The sequence below is a fragment of the Saccostrea echinata genome, unplaced genomic scaffold, assembly GCF_033153115.1.
Source record: "Saccostrea echinata isolate AGI-Se365-2 ecotype Australia unplaced genomic scaffold, CSIRO_AGI_Sech_v1 ptg000005l, whole genome shotgun sequence".
NCBI classification, from domain to species: domain Eukaryota; kingdom Metazoa; phylum Mollusca; class Bivalvia; order Ostreida; family Ostreidae; genus Saccostrea; species Saccostrea echinata.
Genome location: NW_026889754.1, coordinates 2,855,244 through 2,865,000, shown reverse-complemented (window position 1 = coordinate 2,865,000; position 9,757 = coordinate 2,855,244). Strand labels below are relative to the sequence as shown.

The window sequence follows — 9,757 nt, the reverse complement described above, 5'->3', positions numbered from 1 at the left end:
TTCATGGCTGTTTATAGAAAATGAAAGTAGACTTTTAATTTAATGTACGATACTTACTATGCGAGTGAAATCTAAATATAGTTTACGGACATCAGCTTGTAGCTAGTGTATTGTTAGAGGAGTAAGTAAGAACTCTGGTGCACCCGTTTCGGAGTTTATTGGCAAAATTTATTAATTTATAAGTATAGATAATTAATGAGTTCAATGTACAGGAAGTCTAGCTGTCTCAATCATTTCTGTTAGAGCATCTCTGATCAAGCAGCTCTTATCTGTATCCTTTGGGAATTAGACAGAAAAACTGCTTGTTAGTTTATAGCATATGTCACTTGATGGCCAGCCTTTTATTTTCAAAATTAATTTGGTATAGATTAAATTGTTAAGACTATTTTGATATGTTTAATATGATACTTTTATTTAATTTTTTGAAAATATAAAATTAATATGATGGGGGGGGGGGGGAGGCTGCAGATGGGCATTTGTCAGGGTCTATCACAACCAGTTGAGAAATTTATTATAATTAGTGCCTGCACTACAGGAAATGCATAAATATCAAATATTATAAGGAATGGAAAAATCATGGAAATCTTTGAATTAAGGTTGACATGATTTTCTTGCACCCTAAACTGTTTATGATAATTGAACAATATTTGACGGGCGTATCATGCTATGGCGGGGCACTTTATTTATCGACTTAGGTCAGTCGCGGCCGAGATTCGAACCCACGACCTCCCGATCACGGAGCGAGCGCTGTACCGACCGAGGTACCGTGAACGGTCGCAGGAGGAAAGACACATTGATTGAGAAGGTTTACAAATATTATTTGGGGAGTAAAATTCATTGAAGTACTGTTTAAAATGTTTCGAATAAAATAAACATACCGTTTACTTGTTTTCCAGATCAGTTAAAAACTTAACGTAACCCTCCTTCTTCCCCTTTATAATTTGTATCAAATCCGCCTTTTCCTTCTCATCAAGATCAAACTGTTCTATTTTATCTTTCAGCTGCTGCTTAGTCATAACGTTAAAATCCTCTGACCTTTCCTCGTTTTTTTATATTTATATTGGTTTGGGCCTCAAACGTTTCTCCAATGACCCAGATTTAGGATTAGGCATAGGATTTCAAAATGTTGTTGCAAAAGTCTGCGATTTTTATAATCCCACTTTCCATCTTTTTTCTCCACATAAGCCTTCCATGTTAGGAGATAGCAGGATGCCGTGGTCTTTAATGATGCATCTAGATTTGCAAGAATGGAATTAAGTATAATTATAAACAAAAAATCTCTTATATAATAGCTTGGATTGATTGATTGATTGTATATTGTTTTACGTCCCATTCGAGAATTTTTCACTCATATAGAGACGTCACCATATACCGGTGAAGGGCTTCAAATTTTGACCTTTACTCGGCACTCAGGGCCATTGAGCAGTGAGGGATCTTTATCGTGCCAACGCCTGCCGTGACACGGGGCCTCGGTTTTTAAGGTCTCATCCGAAAGACCCGCAACTTTCACTCCAAAGTGCCGAGCGCATGGCGAAGGAACAGTTGCTACCTATTTTTATCGACTTAGGTCTGTCGCGGCCGAGATTCGAACTCACGACCTCCCGATCACGGAGCGAGCGCTCTACCGACTGAGCTACCGTGAACGGTAATAATAGCTTGGATAAAGTTAATCAAAAATTTAGGGATGAAAGGGGGGGGGGGGCTAAATACTCAAATTCTGCAACTATTTCCTTTATTCCATAACTGAAGCTGTAATCGGGATCATAATACTCAGAAATGCCCAAAGTTTCACCATGTGATTATGAATCTACAATTGACAATGTCTTATACAGGCAAGAGACTTAGATGTGGCCACAGGTGCCAAAGTATAGGTAAATATAGTGGGCAAAGTATATATATATGGAGAGGTTGTTTTTAATTTTCATATTTTTCTTTCTATCATTTATTAATTAAAATTATTTCATATAGTAATTAAATTGCATTTTTGTGTTTTTCTCTATTGCTTTTACTGTAGATGACCATATTTTCGCGAGATCGTTATTAACTCTTTATTTGCGAGACAAAATTTTCAGGAATTGTGGTAATTGCTCTATATAATCTTAAGGAATACTTATTAGTATGAGAATTAAATATTCGCGAGCACACTGTCTCGCGTAATTTCGCTAAAATAAAATTTTCGCGAATAAAGTGATTTACAGTATGTTTAAAACACATCCACAAACACCCTCACACACACATTTTACTTTATGCTTTGTTTCTGGTTTGGTTTTTCCTTAAAAAAATTATTTTTATTTATTTTTTTTATTCATTTTTTTTTTTGCTTTCCTTCAGTGTAATACGCCTGAAAATGTTAATACCAGGCTGTTGAGGTCAGCGACCATTAACGCCTCGAGACAAACAGATGCTATGGAGTGCGGCACAAATACTAAAATACTAAACACACACAGATACTAAAAATGTCGAGTGTGAAGGGGAAGGGGAGCTAAGTCGAAGAGTTAGGTGGATAGGGTGCGATGGCAGTGGCAAAAAGAAGCAATGTGAGTATTTGGTTCCACTACCTTGAGTTTAAAGTTAGAACTCAGGCCGCCCTTTCTAGGCTTCATCAGTGGTTTTGCCCTGCCCACCGGGCACAAGCATTGCAATGACGTTTTGTTATCTTATATTCTGTTTTTATAATTTGTTTCTTCCTTTTTCTCACTATGTGTGGAGTTCCTAAATCACAAAACCTAGACATTGTGAGGATGATGCGGCTCTTGTAAAAAAAACTGTAACATGGAAAACGTTTTGATTCATGTAGTGTACGGCACCATAAAGAATGTGTAAGTATGAATACGTTGGTTTATCAGGGGATTACACAGTGCATCATGGGAATGGGATTTTTGTGGTCTGCAAGATTTTTCAACCTGTATGTTTGACACGTCTTAATTTTTTGTACAAATATCTATGAACATCTAAATGACTTACTTCATATCTTATCTTGACTTAAATAAGAAATTACATACAGTTTGTGAGCATTGATATTATACAATTCATATCACCAAAGATTACTTGATGAACCCATGAATACGTCAAGATGTATATGTCCAGATCATGTAATTGATGTTCCAGACCCTGGGATCATGAAACATTTCAAGCTTAAGTAAAAAACAAGATGTGTTTGTGAAACACTGATGCTCCCGTATTGCAGCTTATGGCGAAGGTTAAAGTTTCTCAAATGCAACTCAAAATCCAGGCCAAAAGATAAAAATGTTGATACCCAAAGAAAGATCTTGTCTCGAGGAATACACCTGTGAAATTTGAAAGACCTAGATACAACTGTTCAAAAGTTATTGAGAAGGTTAAAGTTTTTTAAATAAAAGTCAAACGTAAAGGTCAAGGTCAAAGTGGTTGGTATCCAAAGGAAGATCTTGTCACAAGGATTACATATGTGAAGTATGAAAGCCCTAGCACCAACCATTCAAAAGTTATGGCCAAGGTTAAAGTTTTCCAAAAGTAGGTCAAACTCCCAGGTCAAGGTAAAAGGGTCAAAGTAGTTGGTACTCAAAGGAATGTCTTGTCACAAGGATTACATATGTGAAGTATGAAAGCCCTAGCTCCAACCATTCGAAAGTTATGGCCAAGGTTAAAGTTTTTCAAAAGTAGGTCGAACTCCCAGGTCAAGTTAAAAGGGTCAAAGTAGTTGGTACTCAAAGGAATGTCTTGTCACAAGGATTACATATGTGAAGTATGAAAGCCCTAGCTCCAACCATTCGAAAGTTATGGCCAAGGTTAAAGTTTTTCAAAAGTAGGTCAAACTGCTAGGTCAAGGTCAAAGGGTCAAAGTGGTTGATATCCAGAGGAAGGTCTTGTCACAAGGAATACACATGTGAAGTTTGAAACTCTAAGCACCAACTGTTCAGAAGTTATGGCCAAGGTTAAATTCTCATAAAATTTTGCAAAAGTGGGTCAAAGTCTAGAGGTCAAGGTCAAAAGGTAAAATATGATGGTACCCAAAGAAAGGTCTTGTCACAAGGAATACACATGTGAAATATGAGTCATAGGTCCAACCAATCAAAAGTTATGGGCAAGGTTAAAGTTGATCAACAACAGACAAACAGACAGACAGGACAAAAACAATATACCCCCGGGATCTTTCGATCCCGGGGCATAAAAATGTACATTGAGCTGTAATGATTTGAAATCAAGCAGTTTAAATTAAAATGCTTTTTAACTAAAATGCATCAACAGACTATTGTTGTATTTTCAGTTCACAAGTTATAAGCATTTTATAGATGACTGACATTTTGACTTAAGTCTAAGTCTGTTTTATGATCCCAGGACCTGGTAAGAATGTGTTTTTGGATAAAGACTTTATAATAAAAAATGATAGACAAAACGTGGGTGTCCATAAATTATTGTACGTACATTAAATTCCATTGACAATAAAGCTTTTTTAAGAGGTATGAGAAGTGCCAATCCAAAAGGAGGAACTTATAGTCGAAGGTAGTACCGGATCAAAGAAGTTAACTGTGTGGGATGACTTGGTTGTCAAAACTTGAGAGAGGGTAAACCAACAGGATCGTACACTTGTCAACATGCCTCTTCGTAAATGTGAAAGCAATCACGTCTTCCAAGACCACCCCTAGTGAAGTTATTGATGACATAGTAAAATGCGTGCAACCATCTGCTGAGACAGATCTCATGGAAAAGGAAGAGAAAATCACTTAAGTGTGTTAAGTCATGTATTTTACGTTCTCTTGAGAATATAGCCTTGTAGTAAAGATAAGGGGTATTCTTCTGCCTTGCAAGTATGAAGCATTTAAAAAATATTTTATTATATATATTTCAAGACATGAATAATTTAAAGTGGTGGTTCACTTACGGTAGACATGTAATAGTAATATTTAAGGTATGTCATTCATTAAATAGGATAAATTTTACAGGGGTGATAAAATGAATTTCAAGATAGATACAGTACCTGGCCATAATACAGTATACAAGATGGCCGCCGTTATAAAAAATATACTTGCGCATTGCAGTTTTCAATGTTTTTTTTTTTAAATTGATATATAATGAAATATATCCTACCTTACTAATACTTGGTTATGTAACCTTTTGCTTTTATTACAGCTTGTAATCGTGTTGGTATCGATGTGTACCGTTTTCTGGTCACCTCCAAATCAATAGAGGCCCATATGTCCATCACAATACGTACTCAGTCTTCGCGTTTTTTAATTTTGTCCAGGCGATGTTCCAGTTTGATGTTAATTCTCCTTTACACATTTTCAATTATGTTAATGTCTGGTGATTGACTAAGCCAGGTAAGTGTAAGGATGTTGTTTGTCGTTTTTAGCTCTACTGATCAGAGACCAGAAGAGCTTATGCGATAGTAAGGTGTCCGTCGTCCGTCCGACTGTCTGTCTGTCCGTCCGTCTGTAAACAATTTTTCAAAATGCTACTCCTCCGACAGTTCTGGTCTGATTTCAATATAACTTGGCACACAAGTAGACTACACTAAGATACATAATTCTGTGTATCGGTTTTTGATTTCAATGAACGGTGTTGCCATGGTTACTAAAAAAAGAAATTTCTGTGAAAAACATTCAAAATGCTACTTCTCCTACAGTTTTGATCTGATTTCAATATAACTTGGCACACAAGAAGACTATTCTAAGATGCATAATTCTGTATATCGGTTTTTGAATTCGATGAACGGTGTTGCCATGGTTACTAAAAATAGAAATTTCCTTGAAATACTTTCAAAATGATACTCCTCCTACAGTTTTGATCTGATTTCAATATAACTTGGTACACTAGTAGACTATACTAAGATGCATAAATCTGTATATCGGTTTTTGATTTCGATGAACGGTGTTGCCATGGTTACTAAAAATAGAAATTTCTGTGAAATACATTCAAAATGCTACTCCTCCTACAGTTTTGATCTGATTTCAATATAACTTGGCACACAAGTAGACTATAATAAGATACATAATTCTGTTTATCGGTTTTTGATTTCAATGAACGGTGTTGCCATGGTTACTAAAAATAGAAATTTCTGTGAAATACTTTCAAAATGCTACTCCTCTTACAGTTTGGGTCTGATTTCAGTATAACTTGGCAAACAAGTAGACTACACTAAGATACATAATTCTTTATATTGATTTTCTGATTTCGATGAACATTGTTGCCATGGTTACTAAAAATAGAAGTTTCCTTGAAATACCTTTAAAATGCTACCCCTACAGTTTTGGTCTGATTTTAGTATTACTTAGCACACAAGTAGACTAAGATACTTAATTCTCTGTACCAGTTTCGGATTTCGATGAACAGTGTTGCCATGGTTACTAAAAATAGAAAATTTCTTGAAATACTTTCAAAACGCTACTTCTCCTACACTTTTTGTCTGATTTCAGTATTATGTGGCATACAAGTAGACTACAGAGATACATAATTGGTGTTATTGAGTTTTGATTTTGTTGAATGATGTTGCCATGGTTACTTAAATCAAAATTTCTGTAAAATTGTTTTAAAAGGCTATTCCTCCTACAGTTTTAGTCTGATATAATAATAAATCTTGCCACAAAAGAGACTCAACCAAGGATCATTATTCTATTTATTGCTGTTGCAAAGTTTCAAGTCCAAGTGCTACTTTTATCTTCCTTTATAAATACAACCAGTAGAGCTACAGTCTCGTCAGAGACTTCTGGTTCGTTCAACCGTCTGTCTGGACTGGAGCACCGGACAATTACCCTCCAGTAGAATCCTGGGACTTGCAGGAAACTCCTTTGCAAAAAGAGGCCACAAATGATCATCTAGGACCGGAATATATTTCTCAGAGTTTATATTTCCTTCGACTTTCGTCAAAGTTCAAACAGCATTAAAAGAACATAGCCGATATGCCGGAGCGGGGCGAATGACTACTATATTGTCCAAGACAATCAGGTTGAAATCTTTCTCCAGGTTTTCTCCTGACATAGATTTTCCTGTTCTTTCCTAAAGCAACTTTCATCTCTTCAGTAGAAATGACCTGACTCCAGTTTTTCTGTACACACTAATTTGGATCGACACCACAAAACACGGTTTTGACGATTTGGTGCCGAGATTATTTTCTTTGAAACGGAGCATCTTTAATATTTCTGTTCTTTTCATCTCTGCAGTTCTGTTTGACACTTTCTGTGGTACAGATTCGTTAAATTTATTCGATAAATCTGACAGACTGTCGACGATTTTTCTTCACCAAACTTTACAAGACGCGATCACCTCTTTCGCCCACTAAACGTTTTGTTCACGGTCTTTCGCTGTTTTCCAGGCAACCCCTTTCAGCATTTCGTCTTACAACCTTCTGTATGGAATTTGGACTTATTCCGACAATCTCCGAAATTTTACGGCTACTTAAACCGGTCTCATTCAATTTAATAGATGAATTGCTTCATCGTCGCAAACCACGGTTTTGAGTCCACAACCTACCTCAAACCTGTGGTTGTTCAGTATTCGCTTTGCTTGTTTCTCTTGAATTGTGCTTAAACCGGGGAAACCAATCAAATTTCATCCGATTAAAAATTTCACTCGGCGCGCCTGAAAATTTCCAACCAATCACTTAACACCTTTCAAATGATATTCGGAGAGCGATAAACAATGGCGAAATTGAACTCGCAGCAAGAGAAAGCTATCGGTAACCGTTTGAAAGAAAAGGTTGTCTTCCTCTCCTTAAGGGCAGGTGGGGGAAATCGCTGTTACATGACCTTTCCTATTTTTATGAACACTGTGAAACTGAAACCAACACTCGGGACATGATGCCACAAGTTATTATTATTAGTCCCTTCGTGTCAATTTTGAAGGAACAAACTGCTTTTCTTAGATCAAAGGGGTTTACAGCTACATATATTGGTAAAGACGCGTCTGAGGATGTTGGGATACTTGAGGGAAAATACCAGTTCATCTTCTCTTCACCAGAAACCATTCTGCAGAATGATAGCGGAATATGTTGTCCTCATCAAATCATTCCGTTTATTTGTTGTGGATGAAGCCCATACTCTTGTTCATTGGTATGTATGTTTTCAAGGACATGCATTCTTCAATATTATATTTGAACAGCTTGGTGTTCAAAAAGTAAACAGGTCCAGTACCATCAGTACATTTAGCTTCATAGCTAAAATTACCTACCGTAGCTTTATTTACCTACGTCAGGTAGCTTTATTTAGCTATTTTAAGGCAATTTTTCACAATTTTGCTTCTTATTTTAAACAGACAAAAAAATCGCAAATAAATGACTACTAATATAAAATATTTGGAGATTAGAACAGTATTCAAGCTCAAAATTCCATTAAACAATACAAAATAGAACTGTGCAAAAGTGTCAAATTCCCCCCGCTGGGTTTTTCAGAGAAGGTACCAAATCACTAATGTTTTCTAGATGTGAGAGGTGTTCACAATTTGTTTAAACATTTAGAGTGAAAATTTAATTACTCATTATATTTTTTAATGAATGAAACTAAGGTGCAGCCTAATATAACATCAATAATAAAAATTAGTGTTTTTTTATTACATTGAAAAAAAGTTTGCAACTATCTGTCATCTTTATGAGACAAAACACTCTGCAAATTGATTGTTGAAAAAAAAAATATAATTAATTATACAAAATCAAATAATACAAAATCAAATTGATCTTAATACCTTTATATCAAAATCATTTTAAAATAATAAAGTACCCCGCCAAAGCATGATACGGCCGTGAAATATTGTTCAATACGTTTTCTTTCCACCATGGAAGAGTTATAGTTTTTAGTGCGCAGGGAAAAGGCAGGGAACAATATCTACACTAACCCTTACGAAGTACCCCTTCGATTGGGCGAATTTCAAGACGTGAGGATCTATATAAGGGACTCTTCTAATCAAACAGCTTCATTTTTAAAAGGTGGTGTAACCGTTACCCTCCTCTTGAGGAAACGCTTGTTTGAAATACAATGATGGGTTCTACCTACGTTTCAGATCCCAGGGTCTGGAAATCGTTTTACAGAAACATGATGGATGGTCAGTTTCGATCTGGAAAATATAGGGGTCGTCAAACGGGAGGCGGAATAGGGGGAATGTTTTCCAAGAAACCTTACATGATTCCCGTCAACCCCCACTCAACGGAATCACCCGACAAAAAGGTCGCGGGGAAACACGTGACTCCCATGGCTGCCGTGGAAGAAAGAGCGAAATCGGAATTAAAAGAGGCCATCAAGGAAATAATTCCTCACGTGTCAGAAAAGACTATTAAAACCGACAGACGCCAGAAAAGAATCAAACCTAAATCAACTGTCAAGGCGACAACATCTAAGAGTGTAAAGAAAAAGAAACTTGAGGAAGAAGATTGGGAAGGTACTATATTCAAGAAACTGAAAAAATAAGGATGGCTTTTTTAAATGACAAGATCACCGACATCGGCCTTCCAGCAGAATTAACCTTATTTACAATTCTTTTGGAATGTTCTGATTTTCGCCTATACGAAAGAGACTTTTTAATAATGTGCGAACAATGCATGACCTTTTTACAAACATTAATCCTTGTACAATTATACAATACTTACAAGAAACTGATTTTTACAACAAGATTTAATGTACATATTTTTTATTAGTATTTTTGTAATTTTCAATTTTACTTTTCATTTTATTTTTAAATTTGGTTGTAATGACATTTATTACACAAAACAAGACAGTTAACAAATACACAAATATACACAGATAACGAGCGCACACAGCAGCAAGTTATTATGTATGTGAGGCGCACACAG

The 9,757-nt window shown here is 36.0% G+C and overlaps 1 pseudogene; it reads left to right on the top strand.

Annotated features, from left to right (window-relative positions):
* Positions 1 to 7,506: 7,506 nt before the first annotated feature.
* Positions 7,507 to 9,374, top strand: LOC133179943 (uncharacterized; annotated as a pseudogene).
* The last annotated feature ends 383 nt before the right edge of the window (positions 9,375 to 9,757 follow it).